The 26997-nt window shown below is 44.0% G+C and overlaps 1 long non-coding RNA gene and 1 pseudogene across 1 annotated transcript; both read right to left on the reverse strand.

Annotated features, from left to right (window-relative positions):
• Positions 1-50: 50 nt before the first annotated feature.
• LOC123067829 (chaperone protein ClpB 2-like) lies at positions 51-26832 on the reverse strand (annotated as a pseudogene).
• Positions 23628-25515, reverse strand: LOC123066363 (uncharacterized). Its single transcript, XR_006431322.1, has 3 exons — positions 25115-25515; positions 24149-24246; positions 23628-23978 (listed from the first exon to the last, which is right to left on the reverse strand). It is a non-coding gene; the product is annotated as an uncharacterized lncRNA (long non-coding RNA).
• Positions 26833-26997: the final 165 nt, after the last annotated feature.

Genomic DNA, 26997 nt, shown 5'->3' on the forward strand with positions numbered 1-26997 from the left:
CTCTGCTGGACCCACGCTCGCACAAGATCGGAACGGTTCCACCAATTATGTTAGCGTCCTAACAACAAATGGCTGAACTACAGAAAATTAGGCACAATTAACGGCAATTGAACAAGTCCGCCTAATAACAAATGGCTAAACTTGCGGGAATCAGCTAGATCTTCCTACCCTTGCCCACCCGGACTTACGTGCAGACTATCCTCTTGTGCGCAAGCCACTGTTGCACCATCGCCGCCCAGCCAGTTTTGGCCATCGCCGCCTTCCGCAACCCCGACGAAGTAGGCGCCGACGAACTCCTCATTGCACCTGCCTCTGCCTGCACCAAGGGAACATGGTATGATTTTACAGGATATTCAATTGGGTTAACTTGATGGGACCGACCAGTTCCTGATTTTATACAAAATTCAATATAACATATATGTGCGTTCTTCATTTGCTTCCCTAATCCCTGTCAAATTTGCATCCTTATAACAATGTTCTTCACTCTCAAATTTGCATATTTACAACAATGTGTTGATCAATGCATCATTTTTGTGCAAACCATAAAAGATCTACCTCCTGTAACTTCAACATGAATTTTAACAGTACAGTATTCGAATCTATATGACTGAATGAATAAAACCCAGTCAGTATGATCTATTTGTAACCCGGTCCAAGAGAGTTTGGAAGAAAACCCAGTCCAAGAATATACATTTTTCTGTACATAAACGAGGTCATCTTCTATTATCAAATTTGCATATTAGATGGCTGCGGGATAAGTATTGCATGATAAACAAAAATATGAAACCAAACATATAGGCTCGGAAACAGTTTGGATTTTACAAGAGAAGATCTACTAAAGTAAATTCAGGTAGAATCAATGGTGGAGCTAGGATTTGGAAACAGGATAGTCCTCCAAAATTATGGTGTTTCAGTTACACAGAAGCTTTGATGTATCACAGTAGTCTAACTGATGCATTCAACAAATAACTGGAATATTCAGAAATTATGTGAGTAAGTACCTGATCATTTTGGCCAGCCAAACCAAATCCAAGACTATCATGAAGTAAACTTGTCAATTACTTCTTCTGTACAACGCTGAAAAGCTTCGGGGTGAGTATTGAAAACCTGTCAATGTGTATGGCAGGCAGGTATGCATCCCCATTCCCATCTTTGTGTTTATTCCAGAGTCCCAAAAATTTAGGATGGAACGAATTCCATGACTCTTAGATAGTTAGATGGTCTTCAAAATATATTTCTTGTAAGCCTGCAAAAGCACTTCTGTTTTAACAGGGGGTCCGGGACAACAAGAAATATATCTAAAATGTTGTGCTATATCATGAATAACAATTGTGCAGCTGCCGTAAGTAGTACTGAAGATGCCAGAGATGTTTATGGACTTCTAATAAGGCAAGTTATTCCAAGAAAGGAAGTTTTTGAGGTGATAAACTCTGTGAGCCAACCACCGTCCTCTATATGAGAACCATACCATCATCATTCTTCAAACTGTATTATCATACAGTCATACATGCTTATCCTACTGTATTATCATACTATGCTTCTCTTGTTCCTCTTTGATTTTCTATAAACCTCGCATTCGGAAACTTAACCTTGCACATCTAAGAACATGTGTTCATTTTTCAAAATAGAAGTAAATTTCTTGGCAGGATCAAGCCAAATCAACCTCATCTGTCTTGGTCCCTATCGCCCCTAGCCACCCAGAATTCAAATCCACCAATCAATCAGCTTTATCACAGCATGGTTGCCTCAAGAATATTAACTAACTGGAATCCCCACTCATAACAGTTGCCGCAACTAAGTTAAGAACGTCTAATCGAACAGCTTACTCCAAGATTAGGCAGACCAAAATAGGATCACCCCAACTTCTAATTTTTCTCCCTGATTCTAAAATGACTCTCATGCTTAAACCTAGACTACTAAGCTACATATGTACTATACAGGAATGCATGGCAATTAGGGATTAGCAGAAGTGGGTAATGGGGAGTAACTCAAATCAGAAATAAGCAGATATGAAAGCTGAAGTGGGGAATAGATCGTCTAATGGCGCTGGCTTGCACTTGGAGGGGACAAGCCACCGCAACACTGCTGCCGTATCTGGGCAGGGCGCAGCGTAGTCGCATGCACAGGGTGGTGGGAGCCGCTGACGAGCGAGATGGAGAGGAAGGCACCGGGCGCGGACGTTGCGATGCATGATTTCCATGCCCGCCGATCGGATGGAGACGAGTCCCGCGCCTCCGCGTCGGCCTGCGTCCCGCGCCCAGCAACCATGCCGGGCTCGAGCGGATCCTCGGGCACTGCGGCGACTGATTCAATGAGGAGGGGCTGAGAAGAGTGGGAAGAGTGCGAGTCCTCGCGCCGGCGGCGGGGACGAAGAGGAGGGGCGGCCCAAGGAGGTAGAGAGAGTTCTGGGCTTGTGCCATGGAATAGGGAGTAGTGGGGAGAAAGTGAATGGATAAGGGTGGGGAAGGTAGGTGACAAGGTGAGGAGAACTGAGAGGGAGAGTCAGGTGTGTCCTTTTTTGAGCTTTTTTTGATTTTGTTTTTTAGCATCAGTGTTGTCCAATTCATTTATTTATCAATAGACCTTTTGGTCATTTAGTTTGTACTCCCTCTGTAAAGAAATATAAGAGTGTTTATATTACTACTTTAGTGATCTAAACACTCTTATATTTCTTTACGAAAGGAGTATTTAGCATTGTACTTTGTCCAATTATTATTTTTATCAAGTGTGTACAGTTTGACTATGTGGGTGCGATAGTTTTATATGGTCACAAGGGGGTAAAAAGGTATTCAATCCCAATCATTTTGAAAGTTTTATAGAACTAATAATATTTTTATCAGTGTTTATTATTGAACATATCAAAATTTCATAATCATGCAACTTGTGGTTTGTGGGTGTTAAATTTCATGAAGTACCTAATGAGAGGTATTATGTTCAGACACTCATATTTTGCTATATAGGATGATTCATTGCCAGCCATATAAAGGTTCTGGTTCTGCATTACGTCAAGTTTAGTTTAATTTTAATTGTACTTACATTTTCTTCAACATTATTTTTGTTGTTAATTTTGATATTGATGCCATGAATTTGTTTTTCCAGTTTTACAAGTTTTTGTTAAGACATTTGAACACTCTTATGTTTGGCAGTGAGTGTTTCTGGAAGTGTTAAGTGTCATCAAAAAATATTTTATGATACTAACACTTGAATAGGATTATATAACACTAACACTTATGTAACATTTTTCACTTTTTATGATACCCAGGTGGCGACAAAAATGAGGAGAGAAACAGTGAAATCCTTGTGGAGGACCTCCAATTCCTAAAAGGATGACCTTCGTATTTTCTTGATTTTACTGCCTACTTCCAAGTTGGAAAATATGTTCAAGTAGGCTGGACCTTGGATGTCTGTCCAATGAATCTTGCCTTGTGCATCAAGATGTGCGTCTTCTTTCAAGGATGATTGGGAAAGTCAATTTTAGCATTGTTTACGTTATGCAAACCAAGCAGCGCATGCGCTACTAATTATAGTTACTGTAATAAAGTGTCTATTAGTTGAACCGATGAGCCTCCAGATCGTCCGATGAGTAAGCTCGTAGACGATATATATCCATGTCGTTTGATCAATAAAGCTAGCCATGATGGCCTTCCATAAAAAACGTGGTTTTCTTTCAAGGAAATCAGCAACATATTCAAGTGTCCCATCAAGATTGTGGGGCCTTGGAGAAGACACCCATGACATATTTGGTGATGGTGCATGTTTTCTTTAGGAAGTTTTGCTCTGCTTAGATGAACCAAACTTGGAGGCCTTGCTAGATGTATTGGGGGATTGGACATTTGAGTTAAAGATATAAAAATTGAATTAATAAAATCAAAATTCATGTGATATTATTTTATCATATCATTTACCTCTCGCGTTACTTTGGAACCTTATTAGTTGATTATGTAATTTCAGTATGTTACATGATTTTTCGAAGTTTTGAATTACTATGTTATGCGATTGAATTGTAATGTTATATTGTGATTTATTTTCTGCCTTGCATGTTTGGAATGTGGAGTACAAATGCACTCCCTCTGTTCCAAAATAGATGACTCAACTTTGTACTAACTTTGAGTACAAAGTTGAGTCATCTATTTTGGAATGGAGGGAGTATGTGTTAGTGGAGACGTGAGTTGCACGTGCACGCTTACTAGTATGACAAAATGAATGAACATGTGAGTGCTATCCAGATTATCCATGAAGTGCCCTGACATATGCTATAAAGAGATCGTGTAAAAACAAAGCTGAAGTTGTTGCCCAGGATGAGAAGGAAAGTGGTCTTCCAGCAACACTAAACATGGTCATGTATTACACATACATATGATGATGTATGTAATGCGTCCGATCATTGTTGTTTTTTATGTCAAGTTTATTTGTCTTGCATTATGATGGTCCATGTAAAAATACTTGGATGAGTTGCCAACCCAGTAAGAAGTATGCTTCAATTTTGTTGCTCCTGCTTTGCTTTGTTGATGCATTTCATGGGGATGACTCGTGTACTCATTTTGTTTCTTACTGAAATGGAAAATAAAACAACAAAGAATAGTATTTGTTTCATTTAAGTCGTCAAATATTTTTTTCATTGTGATTTGTAATTCATTTTTTTATTAAATGCATGTTGAGCTAGCATTATCTTTGTTGCCTAGAAAATTTGCTATAGGCCGTAGCGAATAACATCTGAAGGCGGTTGTCGCCCTTTTCCCTTGCTGCTGGTGTTTTTGCTTGGTTTTATGGTTCTTAGAATGTCGTTGTACTACTCCCTCCGTCCGATAATATAGGATGTTTTTGCAAGCTAACATAGCTTGCAAAAACATCTTATATTGTGGGACGGGGGGGGGGGTATGTTTTAGGCTAAGAAGAAGCGGCGTTGGCACTGAAGAACATCATTTTATTTTGGAGAGTCTGATGCGTTACAAATTAATATTGTATATAAGGAGAATAGCAGGAGAAGATCAGCAGTTGTGTATGTGTAAGTTTTACTGAGGTATTTTTTTTCTTGCAAGATCCTAACCATTTATCCATTTGCTCCCTAGATTCGTTTACTGATTGTAAATTGCTTAATTTCCTTGCACATAAAAAGAAGGGGATAATTAGATTTATGCCCCTAGTTGTGTCCCACTCGTCTGTTTTACCCCTAATTCTCAAAAGTCACCGGTTCTGTCCAAGTCACTTTGCTCCTCTTATGCTTTTGCACTTTGACCGTTTGACCGTCCGTTTGAAAACTTCATAACTAATCTATACTAAATCAGAAAAATGCAAATAAGATACCAAAATGTTTAAAAAACATCACCTATATGTCAGTGTCATTTGCATTCATGAAAAAACTGTTGGAAAGTGCTCGTCCGAGTTTTAGCTCTTATGCTACCCCCATGAATATTAAAATATAAAAAAGTTCAAAAAATTAAAAAAAATTGGTGGCCAAGAACGACAAATGTTTTAAGTGCCTGCCAAGTTTCATCAGCGAATAACATTCGTGGGTGTCGTGGCAAAAAAAAACAATCAACACTCCAAAATAGATTATTTTTTTGCCACAACTTCCACCAATGTCGTTCTCTGATGAAACTTGGCAAGCACTTAGAACATATGTCGTTCTTTGCCACCATATTTTTTTTGAATTTTTTTGAATTGTTTTACAATTTACTATTCATGGTGGTACCAAAAGAGCTAAAACTCGGACGGGCACTTTCCAACACTTTTTTCATGAATGCAAATGACACTGACATATAGGTGATGTTTTTCTGAATATTTTGGTATCTTATTTGCATTTTTTCCAATTTAGTATGAATTAGTTATGAAGTTTTTAAACTGATGATCAAACGTTCAAAGGGCAAAAGCATAAGAGGAGCAAAGTGACTTGGACAGAACCGGTGACTTTTGGGAATTAGGGGTAAAACAGACGAGTGGGACACAACTAGGGGCATAAATCTTATTATCCCAAAAAGAAAATATGCTTGGATTTGTGAAACAACCATATTTTTGTGTACAATGGTGAAAGAGCTACATTGTTATATTGCTCTCTGGTTCAATTTCCTCTATTCCATTGGTGAAAGGAAACGTGAACACTACATTAAAACTCTTTAGGCTTGCCAAAATATAAGGATGATCATGTTGTCATGAGCAAAACTGGATGTACCCGGTAAGGATGGAGGCAAGATTACCTCTCCGACAGGGCCCCAGAACAGTCACCGTCCCGGTTAAAGAGCACCGGCAATTTGGAGAGGGCCCCACCGCCTTTTGCACGGGAAGGAGCAGACCTCAGCCGCGGTCAACAATTGTGGCCGCTTACAGAGTGAGGTGAGTATGATTGGCCAAATTAACTTAACTCAGCTATTTTTTGGTACTGCTCAAGAAGGTCGTTGATCTTCTTAGCTGACAAAATACCAATTAGACTAATTTATTGTAGTTTTATGAACATGGAGTTTGTTAATCACCTCTATGTTTTTATTGAAGATTAAGAAGTGTATAATATATATGCAATGTTTTTTTTCCTGGACATTTAACAAAATATGAAATAAGCAAACATATAGTGGTCCAAGTTGACGAAGTAGAGTTGATGGCCCTTTGGTTTTTGATCAATGTATATATCTTTGTTATCCTGTGGCCATGCATGACAAACGTACATATGTTAAACAACAATTTATGACCTTTCATTTTCGTTCTTATGATATAATATAAAGTTCAGTGTTACTTTCAGTCTATTTTATGGTAATGATGCATTGGATATATTTTAGTGTACAACCCATAGCCTCAACATTTGCACCGTAGCTTCACACCACCGTCTCGCCGTGCTTACTGCAGCCCGGCACCTCGCCTTCTTCCCGTGCACAACTGAAGCTTCATTGGCCTACATACACTTCCCTAGACAATCTAAACTGCATGCATCACTAAAAACAAACATGTAGAAACATTGAAATCAAGATTAAGTCCCAACTGCCCGCCCGCACACGATGGCAACGGCGGCCAGGTCGGGGTTGCGCCAGCTACGGCGGCTGGCATCCCCTGTTGGGGAACGTTGCAGAAAATTAAAAAAATGTCTACGGTTTCACCAAGATCCATCTATGAGTTCATCTAAGCAACGAGTCAAGGGAGTGAGTTTGCATCTACATACCACTTGTAGATCGCGTACGGAAGCGTTCGAGGGAGCGGTGATGATGGAGTCGTACTCGACGTGATTCAGGTCACCGATGACCAAGTGCTGAACGGACAGCACCTCCGCGTTCAACACACGTACGGTACGGGCGACGTCTCCTCTGTCTTGATCCAGCAAGAAGGAAGGAGAGGTTGAGGAAGACAGCTCCACCGGCAGCACGACAGCGTGGTGTTGGTGGAGAAGCAGCACTCAAACAGGGCTTCGCCAAGCTCGTGACGGAGAAGGAGAGGTGTTGGGGAGGGGAGGGGCTGCGCCTTGGCTTGGGTGTGCAGCCCTCCCCTCACCCCTCTATTTATAGGGGAAGGGGCAAGGGGGACCGGCCCCTCTAGATGGGATCTAGAGGGGGGGCGGCGGCCAGGGAGGGGGGACTTGCCCTCCAAGCAAAGGGGGGCGCCCCCTCTAGGGTTCCCCCCCAACCCTAGGTGCATGGGCCCAAGGGGGGGGCGCCCAGCCCTCCAGGGGCTGGCTCCTGCCCCACGCAGCCCATGTGTCCCCCCGGGAGGGGTGGCCCCTCCTGGTGGACCCCCGGAACCCTTCCGGTGGCCCCGGTACAATACCGATATGCCCCCGAAACTTTTCGATGTCCGTTTGACAACTTCCCATATATAAATCTTTACCTCGGACCCTTCCGTAACTCCTCGTGACGTCCGGGATCTCATCCGGGACTCCGAACAACATTCGGTAATCACATACAAGTCTTCCTAATAACCCTAGCATCACCGAACCTTAAGTGTGTAGACCCTACGGGTTCGGGAGACACGCAGACATGACCGAGACGGCTCTCAGGTCAATAACCAACAGCGGGATCTGGATACCCATGTTGGCTCCCACATGCTCCTCGATGATGTCATTGGATGAACCACGATGTCGAGGATTCAAGCAACCCCGTATACTATTCCCTTTGTCAATCGGTACGTTACATGCCCGAGACTCGATCGTCGGTATCCCAATACCTCGTTCAGTCTCGTTACCGGCAAGTCACTTTACTAGTACCGTAATGCATGATCCCGTGACCAAGCACTTGGTCACTTTGAGCTCATTATGATGATGCATTACTGAGTGGGCCCAGAGATACCTCTCCGTCATATGGAGTGACAAATCCCAGTCTCGATCCGTGTCAATCCAACAGACACTTTCGGAGATACCTGTAGTGTACCTTTATAGTCACCCAGTTACGTTGTGACGTTTGGTACACCCAAAGCACTCCTACGGTATCCGGGAGTTACACGATCTCATGGTCTAAGGAAGAGATACTTGACATTGAAAAACTCTAGCAAAACGAACTACACGATCTTGTGCTATGCTTAGGATTGGGTCTTGTCCATCACATCATTCTCCTAATGATGTGATCCCGTTGTCAATGACATCTAATGTCCATAGTCAGGAAACCATGACTATCTGTTGACCAACGAGCTAGTCAACTAGAGGCTCACCAGGGACGTATTGAGGTCTATGTATTCACACATGTATTACGATTTCCGGATAATACAATTATAGCATGAATAAAAGACAATTATCATGAACAAGGAAATATAATAAAATGCTTTTATTATTGCCTCTAGGGCATATTTCCAACATCCCCACAGCTAGGCTAGACAGCATGTGGCTGTGGCGGCGTCCATCATGCTCGCCCGCCTACCCGCAGGCCAGCACGCTCGCTCGTCGACGGCCAACACACAAGCCAGCACAAGGCTGCGGTGACCCGTTAGCGCGCCCACGGTTGCATGCGGCTTTTGCCAGCAGGTACATGTGGTGGTCGCGCGAGGTCGTCAGGCGCCTCCCCTAGGTCGGCGCCCCCCCCCCCCACACCATTGTCCACGCTGTCAGCAGCCTCCTCTGCTCACCTCATCATCATCGCGAGCCACCTCCTCCCCTGCGCTGGCATCGTTCCATGCTCCATGTGAGAGAGGCGAGAAAGAAAGATTGAGTGGTTGCAGGTGGGACCGAGCGGGTACCCGGGCGTGACCGCAGCCCATCCTGCCCCTAGATTTGAGATGGGTCTAAGGTATATCGGCCAGTCCGGACATTTAGGGATAAAATGAGGGTTTGGTTGGGTCACTCATTTTTGACCGGGCACTGACCGGGGCGGACGTTTCAGACGTTTAGGGAGAAAGTAGGAGGGTCGGCAGTAGATGCTGTAAGTTATTAAGAAGCTAAGAATTTGATAGATCAGTCTATGGCCCTATTGTTGAGGAGGTAAAGGAGTCCATGCGATCAACGGAGGAGTTCTGTGTGGCACGGGTGAGACGCTCGGCTAATGGAGCTGCTCATTGGCTAGCGAAGGAGGCTTGTGCGAATAGTTTTATTTTATTCGACTCAAAACATGTTGAGATGAATGAATACAACACAACCCACTTCACCTAAGAAAAACTTTAGTTAGAATGGGTTCTGTTTTATTCATTCATCTATTTGAGACCAAAATGTCACAAATACAATCCAGATAACATTATTGTGTTTGACAGTAGATGTGTGTTAGCTGATTATTAAAAAATATGTTAGCTGAGATGACATTGTTCTTAGTTATTTAGCTCCGTGAGTAGAATCTTAAATTTTATCAAAAGCCCATGGCAACGCACGGACGTCCTACTAGTAACAAGATAATGATCGGATTATCACAGCCTACACACGTACGTCATCTTCTCACAAATCTCTCCCCCGAATTTCGTGGTGTGGCCCCCATAATTTCAAACCAAATAATCCCACATCTGTCCGTACAATTTAATCCATAAATTGAGTCCATAAGTGTAGCATCGTTGAATTTTAAATCACCAACAGGTCCTTCAAACTGACACAACACGAAAATCCTAGTAGTTTAACTGTACTAATGGTTGCCAGAACTCGCGAGACCTCTTTTCTTAGCTCTTTTCTTAAGCTCTTTTCTTAGACAGCCTATTCGGCTTCATGCCACTGCTAAGCAAACCCCTTCGTCTCTTTAGCCGCCGCCTATGGTTTACATCTTTATCTTCTTGCGGGTCCAGCGTCGCCTTCTTCACCACTTCATACTTCAGACCCTTGTCGCCCATAGCATCAATATGGATCGCTGAGCCTTCACCAACTTCTTCATGGACTAGGAGCTCCGAGAGCTTGGTTATCACATTCTTTTGCACCCATCTTCTTATTGGCCTAGCGCCATACATCTGTCGAGACAAACAACGGTATGTAGACTATTCAAGAAAAAAGGAGTTTTATCGTGTAATTTTGATAAATAGAGATTCTGCTTACTGGATTGTATGATTCTGATAGAATGACATCTAGTGCGACGTCACTTGTGGATAAAGAGATACCCTTGCAAGAGACACTAGCAACGACTTTTTTTATCTGAATTTTCGTGATCTCCTTCAACTTCTCTTGCAGAAGGGGCTCGAATATCACAGTCTCACTTAATCTGTTGAGGAATTCGGGCTTGAAATATTTCTCAACCTATAAGAAACATATAGCAATGTTTTTTGAGGAGACATAGCAAAGTTAAGGCAACCATTGCAACAATTACACATGTCGGAGCAATTTAGGATTCACAAACCTGTTTCATGAGAAGGCCTTTCGTTTCCCTGTTGTTTTCCATTCCTGTTGCTAAGTGCTCTGCTCCCAGATTTGAGGTCATGATGATGATAGTGTTCTTGAAATCTACTGTCCGGCCTAAGCCATCGGTCAACATGCCATCGTCAAGGACCTGGAGGAAAACATCGAACACCGAAGGATGTGCCTTCTCCACCTCATTCAAAAGGATGACACTATATGGATGTTTCCTCACTTTCTCAGTTAGTTGCCCACCATTTTCGTGTCCAGCGTAACTGTAATACATAATAATTAAAAGATGCATCAAGATAATAAGTAAATACTATGCATGGAACTATGATGTTCAAGAAGAATTAATATTCAAAACCTTGGGGGTGCTCCAATGAGATGCGACACAGAATGAGCCTCAACATATTCAGACATATCAAAGCGGACCAACATCTTTTCATTGTCAAAAAGTTGCTCGGCAAGGGCTTTTGCAAGCTCTGTCTTTCCAACACCAGTCGAACCCAAAAATAGGAAAGAACCTATGGGTTGGCCAGATTGATCAAGGCCGACTCTGGAACGTAACACGGCTTGCACAACTGAGTTGATGGCTTCATCTTGGCCAATAACTCGCTCACGCAGTCTATCAGCTAAGTGTATTAACTTATTATTTTCCTCTTGATCAAGTGAAGTCACAGGAATTCCTGTCCATCTGCTCACGACCTTCATTTAACATTGAACCATGGTAAATATAGATACGATGGGTAAATCTATAAAATTATGTTAAGAATGCATACCTGTGCTACATGGTCCGGGCCAACTACTTGCTTTACCGTGTAGGCAGAGCTAATCTGTGAAGTGTTCGCTCTCTTTTTTGTAACATGCGTCCTTGCCATCGCACATGCCTTGTCAATTAGATCTACTAGATGACCCGTTGCGCCAATGACGCAAAGGCCGACAGCAAGCCAAGTATTGTAAGAGTAGTGATAGAAAAACTCAGACACAGACCGAAATAACAAGTACTTTGCGCCAACGGAGCAAAGGGTGAGAGCAAACCTACCATTCAAAACCATGCACGTAAGAATATTTAGACACTGATTAGAACATAAGAAAATAGATACTTAGGTATAATGTTGATACACAACGTTACAATTTATGGTAGCTTATTTACATTGCTTTTAGTAAGCAAGCTACATAAGTAGAGCCGCATCATATAGATAGGTCTGGTCATCTCTCTTACGATGAGTGATATACGCAGTGATGAACATCAGGTATAGAATCATCGTTGCATGTGTCATCGGTATCGAAAATGACTTCATTGTGTAAGCAACTCTTCACGGTGGGTGTATTTGGTGGGCTGCCAATGCCAAAAGCAAAAATGCCTTCCATATCATCATGTAGTCCCCAATAATACCCGTTTGCTTTTTGTAGAATGTCGTTTGATTTTAATCGCATCGTTGAGAAGCTCTGCAATATATCTTATTTGCGATAGAGTATGGTTAAAATCAATGTCTTTGGGCGTTGATCCTACTATGAAGTTGGTATCTCTTATATGGTAAAGTTCTTTCACTGTCATGCGATCCCCGCCGAGAATACTGCACCGACTACTACTTAGATAGTCCATTATTCCTTATTTTCTTTAAGCTCATGTTTTAGAGATTTTTTTTCATTCAACCAACTCGAACTTATCATAGTTGAAGTCTTGCACCACTTTGTTGTAAGAGACTTCCATAAACCTAATAGCTTCATTTTCCAGTCATTCTTTAGCTTCTTCAAGATTTGCGTAGACATAGATGGATATTGATTTCCTTGGAAGTTCTTTGCTTAGTTGGCGCTTAGATGGACAGCTGAATGGTTGCATCGACACCAACATTCCTTGACTTTTCTGTGTTGAGTATAGTACGATTTGGAAGGCCAATTTTGTTGGGATCCTAACTTTTTCCAACACTTTTGACCCTTTGCACACCTGACGCAAAAAGCAAGAGCGAACCAAGCATTCAAACCATGCAAATAAGAGTGGTTTAGAGATTGATAATAAAATCCTTAAAGCATAAAGAAATAGATACTTAGGTGTGATTTTTATAGATAACGCTATATATTACTCCCTCTGTTCCTAAATACTCCCTCCGTTCCAAAATAGATGACCCTAAATATTTTGGAACGGAGGGAGTATAAGACACTTTGATAGTTCAAATATCGACTAAGTAGCTCTTCATGGTAGGTGTGTCCGGTGGGCTGTCATTGGCGAAAGCACAAATGTATTCAATATGACCAAACTCGTCGTCTAAGCTCTCAAAATGTCTTCGGATTGTAAAGTGTATCGTCAAGGTGCTCTGCAATATATCTTACTTATGTCGTCATCAATTGATTCCAGAATGAAACTGGTATAGATTGTACTGAAAAGCACTAAAAAGAGTTGAATAGATTAGCACCAAAGTAAATTAATATGTAGAAAGCATAAAAGTCTTCTCACTGATTATCTTTAACCATCATGTAACACAACCACCTAAATCACTAAACTCCCTGGGGTTAAAACTCCTGGGAACGACTATTTCTGACATCAGTTTTGACTCTTTCCTCCCATTTTTTTTAAAAGCACTCGTTCCTCCCAAGTGCGATGGCCCGTTTTGTTGGAGTGTGAAGTTTGTATGCTCGGGCACCATGGTGCCCTTTAAAACAAATGCAAAAACCATATTTAAAAGTTTAAAAAAAGATAAAAAATAATTCTATGGAGACTTCCACGTATTCACTACGGATCCAAGGAATTTTGTTTTGCAAAGAAATGTAATTTGTAAGATGTACAATAAAACAAAACTCCGGCCAAAAAAAAAATCCGGCCCATTTGAAAATACATGTTTGTCTTTTTTTACACCACGTGGGAAAGCAAAATGTTATAAATGTTTGCACATATATAGTATATATGTGTGTGTGTGTGTGTGTGTGTGTGCGTGTTTACAAAAGGTTTTAATTTTTTTGAGCTGTACAAAATGTTTTTTTACACGGGCACCATGATGCCCGTGCACATTTGGCAATATTTGTTTTTGTTGGGAGTGTGGAGGAATGGTGCTCGGGCGCGTTTAGTGGCTGTGGTTAAATGGACAGTTCTAAATTCAGATGCAATAAATGCTCTGCATGTTGATTTTCTAGTAACAGATTTAAGATTAATTAAGAAAGGATTTGTTCATATTGGCCATGCAAAAAATGCCCTAGCACATCGTATGTTTTCTAGTAGGGGATTAATTAGACTTAATACAAAAATCAAATACGGGATGCATTGAAGAGGCTGACGTGGGATGGACACTTTTGACTGAGAGCAAGCGAGCTCGGATACTCTTCGGAATTTCCGGTTTTGTTGGCTCTTTCTTTAAGCAGTGTAGTGTGACGTGGCGTGGGGGTAGGAGGACGGCGTGCAGCACGTGCCGCTTCGCTCCACTGCCGTCTCTTCACCACTTCTTCCCCTCGCTTCTCTCCTCCTCCGATCTTGAAATCCCAGCGCGTGGTGGCTGGCACCTCTCCCCTCTTTCTCTTCCCCGCCCCAAGTTTTTCATCCTCCGCTGATGTGCACCGTTGGTCGGAAGCAAGAGGGGCCCCGCCTCCTGTGCTATGGCGCTGCCCAACGGCAGGCCCGGACACTCGAGCCGAGCGCCTGTTGCCAGCGTCGGCTTGAGCGGCCGCCACCTCCTCTCCTCTCCAATCGGGATCTCGGACCTCACCAGCAGAGGTCTCGTTTTCAGGGTAGGCAGCCATCGCCAGAGATTGAGGATGCCTCCCGACGAGCATGCTCGTGGTTGCCCACATCCCAGCAGAGCATGGGAGCCGGTGTCTTTGGGCATAGGTGGGTCTCCATGCCGGCGGCCTCACCGTCTTGTCGGCGACTCCAACGTCGTCGGCGACTCCAACGTCACAAATATATCTGCAGGTATGGTAGCTTCTTCACCCCCTCTCTTATTTGATAGTTATTTTTTTTGTTGCTGTTGTTGCAGAAAGCAGCCTGCTTGAGATTTCAGTAAAAAAGGATTTTGTTTCACTATGTTTGGTCAAAAAAATTGTTCTGACCATTTCAGCTGGGATCCTCATTGCTTCTTCAGGCTGGGGAGGCTGCTCTACGCCGGGTCTTTTTCTGCTCCCTCTGTTGTGTCGCTTTTGGGGCAGCACGATACGGCATTTCTTAACTTATATAAGGATTTATCTTGCTTCCTATTCAGTTCATGTGGTGATGCTGTGGCGTTGGATTGCCGGTGGTGATATTTCTGTCAGTAGGTTGTGGTGGTGTCTTTCAATTCCGTCAAAAGGTTTTAGTGGTGATTGCAGTTGATGCTACTAAATCTGTTGCGCTTTTTTTGGTACCAACAACTAAGAAGTTTTTGTTGTTAGTCATTTGGTGAGTAGGGTCTGGTTGTGAGTTTCAGGCCATCATCGTCGGTGAGAGGAAGGGGCCGTCTCCATCTGTTCAAACCTGGTGTGCGCGGTGTGGCGGCTGTGTACAGAGGGACAGGCAATTTGGGGACGACTTCTTGATGAATAGAATTTACTAAGCAATTGGATCAAATCCACATATATTTAATGCAATGCTCTATTCGGTATCTGAATGCTCAAGTTGGAAAGTTGTGTCAGCTTGACAGTTGTAGAATCCCTGCTGGAAAGTACCACATTGATCTGAAGCTAATTGGCCGCTTTGAGATTGGTAGCGAGACAGTGATACACAAAAGTAAATCCATTAAAACGTGGCTGATGCAATTTTTTGAGGTAAATCATGGAGCAGCATCCCACATATATTCACCCTCTAAACCTAGATCTTGATGAATTCACGGTCCAATTCTTTTAGATGTTTGTTAGTTCGGTTTCAGTCTCACTCACTCAGTCGCTGTTGTTGACATTTCTCACAAATACAGGAAAGTGGCAATGCCGACATTGAGGGAGTTCACTCCAGTAATGCATGTTATGGTAGAACAACTTCCCTCTTGAATTAGTGTGAATTCAGTCGAAGGTCGATGCTGGGATGGACGTTACAGCCTTGTAGTCTGCACAAATAGCGCGGTTAGTCACCCAATATGGCCATCTAACTGTTGCACTAAGTGGATTCAGTTTCTCTTCTTTTTGTCTCCGTGCAGCACTCATTTGTTGTCCCATATTATGTTCAGGTTTACGCAGAGGGACCAGCTCTGCCTATAGGTGGAGCTGTTTTAGTTGCAATGCTTATTGGTCCAAATGCACCTATTTCTTTCAAAAGCAAATATATAACTTCTCACGTGACTCATGTTTGCAATTTCTACAAGCCTGATCTTGCAAATGAATATCCGGTTAGTATTCTATCACTTGTTTTTCTTTGTTTGTTTTAGGCATCTTTAAACAATTTTCTCAGCCACATACCATTTTTTGTCTATTTCATAGTATATCATTTGTACACATTACAGGTTGTTAATGGGAAACTTTCTCAAACATGCGGTTATGAAAATGTAGTTTTTGCTTCCTGGGGTTATGAAAATCAATTCTGTACATAAGTAATCCAACAATATCATGAACTGTTTCTTCATTAGAAAACTATTCATCATTCAACTTGCTGATGTTCATCAAACACAAGTAAATTTACGTCATGAAATGCACACACTTGATCACCCACTACCTATGATAGAGCCAACTGATTTCTATTTGATAGGGTACACATATATATATATATATATATATATATATATATATATATATATATATATATATATATATATATATATATATATATATATATATATACTTGTAGAAGATGGGATTCCAACAGGTGCCAGAAACATAGGTGGTAGCAAGGGAAACCAACTATGAGGATAAATAAATGACCAAATTTAGAAGTGCGTACTTCAGGTACCCGTCGGCAACGACATCACCTGGTCTCTCATCAACACATCTCGCTATCCTGCAATCTGTAGCCACCCCCAAGCCTGAAGTCCATCCAACCTCTGCATGCCAGTAAGGCAAAACCAAGATCGATGTCATGATAAAGCTTTCCATGAAAAATCAGTGTTCTTAAATAATGCATCTAAATATCATTATTTGACTACAAAAATAGGTGCAAGATATGAACAATTCAGCATCACCTTTAGGCATTTGAACTAACATATCTATCCCACAAAATAAAAATGCGCTCGACCTTGGCTCCAGCAGAACCTATTTCATGACAAAACAATCATGAAATTCTATCAGGTGACAGCAGGAGATTTAACCAAAAGGATTAATAGACGATATTATATTGTATCCAACTAACCGAATAACCAAGCAGACGAAAGGGATGGAGGCATACACGGCATCAGGTACATCGACGGTCGCAGCTAGCGAGTCTTGTGTGGAGAGTTGTGGTCGCTGCTAGTTGTGCTGTCGGAGGAATTGGTGGTTTGCTGTACACGTCGTCCTGCGGCTTGAACCTTCTCAATACAGGTTAGAGGGATCTAAGAAATAAGTGAAAAGTAGGGGAAAAAATAAGATGGTGATCTGGTTAATTGAAAGGAACTGTAGTTTGTAAAGGGGAAGGGAGACGAGCTTGCAACTCAGTGCTCACCCCCACGCCTTCAGGAGTCAGGTAGCAAGAATTTGTGCACGCGCAGGGGATTCTCTTATTCCCATTTCATCTCCTTGCTGTGCCACATCCGCTGCATCCACAAGGTACAGATCTTTGGGGGAGCAGACCCCTACGGCTTCTATGCTGAAGGTACTACAACATGCAAAACGACATCCTAAACCAAATTTTATTAAGAAAAGTAACATTTGTGGAGGAACGTCGTGCCCATCCTGGGCGACGGTTGCGTGTTTATATAGCCAGGTTGCGACCTCCTGGTATAGCGTACAAAGTTGTTTCAGATTACAACTTGGAGAAGAAGAGATAAAGGAGGTTACAAAAATAAACGCATATGAGCTAAGATCCTAGTCTATCTTCGGTTGGAATCCTCCTGGCGATAGTTATCTGAACCTGTCACGTACGGCACTAAGGCATGACCAATATTACGTTCAACACCCTCCCTTAATCACAACTTGGTCAAGTTGAGATTATGCTTGAACTCTTCAAAAAAAATTGTAGGTAAAGCTTTGGTGAATCCATCTGCAACCTGATCACGAGAATGAATGAACCGAATTTCCAACTGCTTGTTTGCAATTCGTTCTCTAACAAAGTGGAAATCAATCTCAACATATTTTGTCCTTGCATGAAAGACAGGGTTAGTAGACAGATAAGTAGCACCAAGATTATCACACCATAAACATGGAGTTTGGGTAGTCTTCACACCAAGCTCTCGTAGCATGGACTGGACCCAAATAATTTCAGCTGTGGCATTTGCCAAGGCCTTGTACTCAGCTTCAGTACTGGATCTTGATACAGTGGCTTGTTTCTTTGCACATCATGATATTAAGTTTGGACCAAAGAATACTGCAAAACCACCAGTAGATCGTCTATCATCTAAACATCCTGCCCAGTCAGAATCAGAGAATGCACTAACAAGTGTAGATGAAGACTTGTTGAAAGTGAGGCCCAGATTAACTGTATCTTTCACATATCTCACTATACGTTTAGTAGCTGTCCAATGAGTTGTAGTGGGTGCATGAAGAAACTGACAAACCTTGTTTACTGCAAATGAAAGGTCAGGTCTTGTCAAAGTTAGATACTGAAGTGCACCTACCAAGCTTCTGTACCTGGTACTGTCATCTTGGCCCAAGGGCTTTCCTTCTGTAAGTGACAATTTTTCTATGCTGGACAGTGGAGTTGGTGAAGGTTTACATCCTTGTAACCCAACTCTTCTTACCAGGTCAGTGGCATACTTTTCCTGAGAGAGATGAAGACTATTGCCTTGTTTCTTGACTTCAATCCCTAGGAAGAAGTGCAAGTCACCCAGATCCTTGAGGGCAAACTCAGCATTTAAATCCTTCAATAGTCCTGATATAGCCTCATTAGATGAGCTTGTGACAACAATACCATCAACATATATAAGAACGAATATGGATGTTTTCAACTTGTTGTAAATAAACAAGGATGTGTCAGACTTAGAAGGAACAAAGCCAAGAGTTTGCAATTTGTGACTTAGTCTGGAGTACCACGCCCTAGGAGCTTGTTTGAGTCCATATAATGCTTTATCAAGCTTGCACACATGAAAGGGTTTGTTCTTGTTCTCAAAACCAAGAGGTTGTTTCATATACACTTTCTCTTCCAGAACGCCATGCAGAAACGCATTCTTGACATCTAGCTGTCGAAGGCTCCATCCCCTGGAAATAGCAATAGAGAGCACAAGAGAATAGTTGCAGCTTTAACAACTGGACTAAAGGTGTCCTCATAGTCAATGTCGTACCGTTGTTTAAAGCCTTTTGCAACAAGTATGGCTTTGTAGCGATCAATGGTTCCATCAGCCTTATTTTTGATTCTAAAAACCCACTTGCAATCAATTAAGTTTTTACCGTGCCGTGGAGGAACCAGATGCCATGTTTTATTTTTTAGGAGTGCCATGTGTTCTTCTTCCATGGATGTCTTCCACTTCTTGTCATTGAGCGCCTCTCCAAGAGTACTAGGTTCTTCTGTAGAGCAAACGAGACTAAACTTTATTAATTGTTTATAATTTACTGGTTTGGTTACCCCTTTTTGAAGACGTGTTCGTGGAGCAGCAGACAGGGAGGTTGGTGCAGAAGATCCTGCTGCTGTAGCGACAGGACTTGCAGATCGCGAGGCTGATCTCGTATCATCCCCCGCGTCGCTACCAGCCAAGCCGGATGGATCGTCTGTGCCGGCACGGGGTGGAGGTGTTGGAGAGGCGGCTGGATCAGGCGCAGAGGATCCTGGGCTGCGGGACACGTCCGACGCAGACCCATCAGGGCGCAATGACGAGGCGGACCCAGGTGGGGCCGCACCGGATCGCGCGCCAACTGACTGGGCCGAATCCACCCGGGAGTCCGTGCCTGTCTCTTGTCGGGCCGGAGCCACCCTGGGAGCCGCGCCTGTCTCCTCGCGACAGACGTAGTGGCGGGGGCCATCAGCAGGCCAGCGAGCCTCGGTGCGCCGCGTGGGGGCGTCCGAGTGGAGCGGGTTGGACGAGTCGCCCGCGGGACCGCTGGTGGGTCAGCTGGCAGGCGACGCGGAGACCTGCGCGCTGCCCCCAGGCGCCAGCTCGGATCCCGAAGGCGATCCGCTGGCAGGCTACAGTGGAACTGATCCCAAGGCGGATCTGTCCCCCAGCCCTGGACACATAAAATGTTGCATTTGTGACAGATTTTCTTCACTGTTTTGGATGTTTGCTGCACCATTTTCTCCGTAGTTCTCATCTGCATCATCATAAAACTCATGCAAATGGTTATGATCATTAGTCAACGGTGAATCATTACAATCATTATCCTCATGAGAGATGCTCGTAAGACTGGATGGTAGAAGGAGAATTTCTTTTCGAAGGAGTGCACCGGCATTAGGATGAAGTTCAGAGAAAGGAAATTTTGTCTCATCAAACACGACGTCGCGAGAAATATAAACGTGACCAGTGGAGATGTCAAGACACTTGACACCCTTGTGTTGAGTGCTATAGCCAAGAAACGCGCATTGCTTAGAGCAAAACATGAGCTTGCGGTTGTTGTAGGGTCGGAGATTTGTCCAATAAGCGCAACAAAACACACGAAGGGTTGTGTAGTCGGGTTTGGTGTGAAGAAGGCGTTCAATGGGAGTTTCATAGTTTATGACACGGCTAGGAAGCATATTTATAATATGTACCGCAGCAAGGAAGGCCTCGTCCCAAAACTTTAGGGGCACGGAGGCACCGGCCAAAAGAACTAGACCGACTTCAACGATGTGTCTATGTTTGCGTTCAGCGGACCCATTCTGTTGATGGGCGTGAGGACATGACACGTGATGAGATATGCCAATTTTCTGAAAAAAGGAGTTTAGCTTCTCGTACTCCCCTCCCCAATCAGATTGGAGAGCAAGGATTTTGCAATCAAACTGGCGCTCAATGAGAGCTTGGAAGTTCAGAAATACTTGAAACACATCGGACCTTTTCTTAAGAAGATAGATCCATGAAAACTTGCTATAGTCATCTATGAAACTCACATATTACGTGTGCCTACCAACAGAGGAGGGGGCAGGACCCCACACATCAGAAAACACAAGTTGTAAAGGCTTGGTGGAAATGCTGGTAGAAACTAGATAAGGTAATTGATGGCTTTTAGCCTTTTGACAAGAATCACAAACTGTTTCGACATCACGCTCTCCAACATACGGGAGCTTATTTTTCCTAAACAATCGTTCAACTAAAGAAAAAGATGCATGTCGTAAACGATTGTGCCATCGTGTTGAAGACACTTTGGTGGCATTGAAAACTTGTTTATTGAATCTTTTATTCTCCGGAATCAAGGGGTAAAGCCCACGAACGCATCGACCTCGATATAGAACCTTCTTCGTTGCCTGATCCTTGATCAAAAAGAAATAAGGGTGAAACTCAAGGAAGACATGGTTGTCAATGGCAATGCGATGAACGGAAAGAAGACTTTTTGAAGCACTAGGAAGATGCAGAATTTTTCTAATGTGAATTTTTCGATGAGGGGTTTTAATGATTGAGTGACCAACGTGACTAATTTCCATACCTTCTCCACTTGCTGTGTGGATGTGATCTTTGCCACGGTACTTGTCGCGCATGGTCACCTTTTCCAACTCACCGGTGATGTGGTTTGTGGCACCGCTGTCGACGTACCAGTTGGTGTCGACGCCGTAGGAGCCATCAGCGACTCCGACCACCTTCTCGTCCTGGGAGGAGTCATCTTCATCCTCTCAGAACGATACCAGCAATCCTTTGCCGAGTGTCCCGGCTTGCCACAGATTTGGCACCTGATTGCATCAGGGCGTGATCTGTTGTTGGAGGAGTTGCTGCACCGGCCTCGGTTGTTGGTGAAGGAAGGCCGGCCGCCGCGTGTGTTGTTGGCGCCGCTGCTGTTGTCGTTGCCAGCGCCCTTGCCCTTGCCGTTCCGAGGCGGCCCGCGGTAGCGAGAGCCTCCGCCTCGGCCGCGAGTGGCGACGTTGGCCGATGACTTGAAGCCACCTCCCGCGCCAGCTCCCTGGAAGAGAGCCACCCGCTGGTCGAAGTTGCTCATTTGCCTGAACAGCTCGTCGAGGGTGACCGGGGTAGTGCGGGCGTCGAGGGCGGACACCAACGGCTGGTACTCCATGTCAAGCGCGTTGAGGATGTACGAGATTAACTCACCATCCTGCAACGGCTTGCCAGCCGTGGCGAGCTCATCAGCAAGCCCCCGCATGTGCACGAAGAAGGTGGTCACCGATTGCGTTCCTTTCTGCACATTGGTGAGGGCGGCGCGGATGTTGTTGATGCGGGACAGCGACGTCGACGAGAACATGCTCGCCAGCGCTGTCCAGAGCTCGCGTGCATGCGCGATGGAGGTGACCTGCACTAGCACCTCTTTGGACAGGTTATTCAGAAGATAACCGAGTACCTGCTGATCCTCTCGGAACCAGACGACGTGAAGTGGATTTGGGATGGTTGCCTCCTTTCCATCCTTGTCCTTGCTGACGACGAACTCGGCCGGCTTCGCCATGCTTCCATCAACGTACCCGAAGACTCCAGCTCCTCTCAGCTGCGGCGTGATCTGGGTGCGCCATAGGACGTAGTTGGTGCGGGTGAGGCGCTCGGTGATCTGGCCGGAGAGGGGGGAGGAGGTGGCGGCGGACGAGGCCATGGCAGGAAGCTACGATGGAGAGGAGGAAAGCTAGATGGGAAGAGTTAGGCTCTGTATACCGTGTGGAGGAACGTCGTGCCCATCCTGGGCGACGGTTGCGTGTTTATATAGCCAGGTCGCGACCTCCTGGTATAGCGTACAAAGTTGGTTCAGATTACAACTTGGAGAAGAAGAGATAAAGGAGGTTACAAAGATAAACGCATATGAGCTAAGATCCTAGCCTATCTTCGGTTGGAATCCTCCTAGCGATAGTTATCTGAACCTGTCACGTACGACACTAAGGCGTGACCAATATTACGTTCAACAACATTCAGCAAAAGTAGGTATTTAGTATATGCAAAAAGGATCACTACAGTACAATACACGATAATGCCTAGTCGAACTGCTACATCCGTTAGCCACAAATGGTAATAGGACAGTACCAAAAGGACCTACTATTTAATTCCAGTCTCTAGAGAACAAAATCACATCACTCCTATTTTCTTAAAATAATAAAATGGTATTTAAGAGCCGATATTCAGAATCTGAGCGATCACCATTTAAATGAGAATCATAAGCAAAAAATGGGAGCGCGGGGGGGGGGGGGGGGGGGGGGGGGGTCACCATTTAAGTGAAATATGTAAAATCAATCTTCACAATGATGAAAAATAAGTTTTGTTTCGAAAGGGTGTTTTGTGGAGCTTCCCACCACACTGCTCAATTAACTGGCAGATATTGTCCTGAATCATCGGCTAAAACATCGTTAGCTGATCATTATTTGCTAACTCAAAAGATAATTTAAGTAAATATAGTGTATTCAGCAGAGCCAAATTATAAGGGTGCAATCTGTGTTGAAGTAAAACACTTGCTAAAGTAGCAGCTTAGTCTTGTCATAAAGATAAGGTACTACTTTAAAATGTGCCAGATTGTGTACTTTCAACATCAAGAATGACCATCTTCATTAACTGTGATATTCAACATACCCTTAAGTTGACTAAAATAGACTATTGGTCTAATTTACAGAAAGGAAATTAACATAGATAAGTCACCTGCCTCATCTATCATTTAGGAGAGGGTTAGTATATACATGAAGAATGAGGCAACTACATGAGAGAAAATTACATCTTTGAAATTCTATAAAAGTAGACAAATGAAAATAGACTAACAGAACAGATACAGCCCGATTAACATAATAAGGGAGAACACAAAAATACATTTAGAGTCCTCGCTTCAGCAATGGCAAGCAACCACGACATATATCCATGATATGTAAAGGGGGGAGGAAAACGACCTTATTTGAGGACTAATTACCAAACTGATGTAGCTGCGGTACGTGCCACAACTGAATAAATCGGCACGAATTCTGTCTGTAAATATCTCACAGGCACCTAGGTACAACGAAAATAGCTAGAATAATTGGCATTAATCAACAGGAGCGAAACCAAGAAGAAAAAGAAACAAGGAAAGGGTTCCTACAGGTTATGCCATATACAAAACTACATCATTGCAGTGCTTGCCTCGAAGCTCCTTCATTGGGAAATCGACGGCCTAACAGAAGCTCGTTCACCCCGGCATAAAGCAGCCATCTATGAACCTGATTTCTCCGATGTCGGTTGACGCACTGTAGATCAATAGAAGTTCTAAGTACATGACACACTGGCTTCACAGAACTGCTTGCAAAGTATAATCAATAGTAGTAACCATAATCAAATTGTGCAATTGCTCCTTGTCGAAGAACCCAAGAAGGCAACCAACAAGGTCCTATAGCAAAATAAATAAGGATAGAAATACCTCATGCTACATGTTTCAGGAACTCATCATCAGTCGTTTTGCCTCCCAACAATAAATTTCTCCTTCTCAAAAGAGTCAAGAGTGCAAGGAATAAGGTCCTGCAGCAAAAAAGCAGGGGAGAAAATGCATCTTGTTACAGGTAATGTTTAATCCGAATAAACATTATAGAATCATCCTTTACGACATATGCGAACTAATTCATCGGGCAAATAGCATCTACAACCATCGGTGAGAATGTCCAAGGGGGGAAATTATGAAACATGAGAGTGCAGACCACTACCCACATCTCCAGAAGTAAAGCCCTATTTCCGTACCATCACCACCACAATTTTTTCTACAGGTATAAACAAGAAAAAATACAGAGAAGAAAAATTGAGCATGCATGGCCTACCTTCAATGCACTTGTTTATTTTACCCTACTGGCCCACGACGGTTGGCTTTCTTATCTCTGTCATTGGCATTTTATTTCTCTTCCGCCCATCATAAGAAATATAAGAGTGTTTAGATCACTAAACTGCTCTTAGTTTAGTGATCTAAACGCTCTTATATTTCTTTATGGAGGGAGTACCTCCTTATCATATATATAGGTCAGGAAAGATGCTCAAGTTGAAAGTTTATGTTGAATCTGTCGCTAGCCTTTAAAATAGTGATCAATATTACTTTTAAGTCTTACAAGTGATCCAGTTTTTATGTAAATAGATGTTACTACAGCCAGTTTTTTTTTGAAAGACTATGCGCATGTTCAGGGCTTAAGTTGAAGCAAGGTAAAAGAAGACAATAGATCACACAGATCAAACAAAAGAAGATGTACACAGAAAGAAATCTTTCCAACTCGGGCATTTACGCAAACATATGCCGCGCACACCTGCAACCTCCCAAAAAAGGTGTTGCAGATCTGCAGGGTTGGATTTACAGAGATGCTGTTCAAGGCTGGGGGCAGGAGGAGGGTAAGAACGATTTCCACACCTTGAGATGGGTGTCGATGCCGCAGTGAATCCATGGTTGCTCCGTTGGCTCGCAGAGACACAAGGCATATTGGTGGCGCCCCCTCGTGCAGTGCAGCCGCGGCCCAAGATCCTCATGTTGAGCTGAGGTAGAGGAAGAGGCGGTGGCAGCGGCAGCGGAGCAGCAGCCCGTGCTTCCCTTATCCATTGTGGAAGCGGGCTGGATAGCTGAGGATGTGGTGCAGCCAGCTGGTGGCGGCGCGATGCGAGAGACCGTGGGGAGGAAGGAGGAGGCGCTGCCGGAAGGGGGAGCGAGGAGGAGCCGCCACCGGACGGGGGAGGAGGTGGTGTCGAGGGAGTGGAAGGAACGAGGAGGGCGTGATCTGTTTTGACTGGTCGATCTAGGGTTCTTTTACCGGCTTCGTCATTGGTCACGGACCAAGTCGACGAGCACTCCGCTGCCGCATGGACCAATGATTTTATGGGCCCAATGGCAGCCACCCCAATGGCAGCCACCCAGTAAAGCAGTCAAAGTTGTAACCAAAGATAAAAGTAAATAGTAAAAATCAAGGGTCAAAAACGATCGAAAAAGCTGATCGAATGGCCAGCAATCGTGCGCGCGGGAAGGCCTCCAGAATGGCGGGTTGCATAGGGTCCTTTATATGTTCAATTGCCTTATCAGGAAATTGACGACCTACAAATAGCAACAAGAATCATAACTTTTCTCCAACAAACAATTTTTTTTCCTACGCAAAATATGAAAGTTGCAATTTCTCCACACACACACGCACGCACGCGTGCGCGCACACACACATAAAACTACAAAAATTGGTAGACATAATTTTGATGACTCAAAAATCAAATGGAGGCAAAAATACAATCACATTGAGTACAAAGCTACACGTGAGTTCATATGTATAGACACACCCATTCAATGTGAAAAGGTATAGTATCCAAATTATTTGAACATAGGCACTCTACTGTCCATATGGCTATTTCTTGCCCGTTAACTTTACATCCAGTTATACCTGGGAAAAAGGTGTGGTATACATATAAAAAGAGTGAAATTCCTCACCGGTGATATAGCGGTCAGCAAGCTCGACGGCAGCAACAAGAGCGGCACGTTGAATCTTTAAGCCGTGGTGCTTTTGGTAGCGCGCTCTTAGACCTCGTAGAATAGCAACGGTCGCCTGCGTGCCCGGCTCTTCCACCTGCACCATCTGGAACCGTCTCTCGAACGCGGCATCCTTCTCAATGTACTTGCGGTGCTCGTCGAATGTCGTCGCGCCGATGCAGCGGATACGGCCACGAGCCAACGCCGGCTTCAGCATGTTGGCTGCGTCCATGCTGCTGCCGCTGAACCGGCCGGCGCCGATACACGTGTGCATCTCGTCGATGAACAAGATCACCTTGTCGTTGGCCTTTTCGGCCGCCTTGAGGACGTCCTTGAAGCGCTCCTCTAATGCGCCGCGGTATGATGTACCAGCCAGCATTGCCGCGATGTCGATCTCGATGACGTGTGCCCCGTGCAAATCCGCTGGGACAGTCCCCGCGGCAATGTGGTGGGCGAAGCCCTCTGCGATGGCCGTCTTGCCGACGCCCGGAGGGCCGACGAGCACGACGTTGTTCCCGGCGGCAAAGGATGCAGACGACGCGATCTATCTCGGCATCGTGACCGATCACCGGGTCGCTCTTGCCAGCCGCCGCCGTCAAGTCCCGGCCGTACCGGCTCAAAGCCATTGACGTCTCAACTCTCAAGGAGAGTTTAAGGTTCCGGCCGGCCGGTGAGAATCCAATCTGCCTCCCAGGAAGGAAGTCTTCCAGCAGCACGATATGATGGTAGGGTTGGTGGCGTGGTGGTTAGATATGAAATCTCGCTAGGATCACTTGCCAATTTGCTTTAGG

Source organism: Triticum aestivum, chromosome 3B, assembly GCF_018294505.1.
Source record: "Triticum aestivum cultivar Chinese Spring chromosome 3B, IWGSC CS RefSeq v2.1, whole genome shotgun sequence".
NCBI classification, from domain to species: Eukaryota; Viridiplantae; Streptophyta; class Magnoliopsida; order Poales; family Poaceae; genus Triticum; species Triticum aestivum.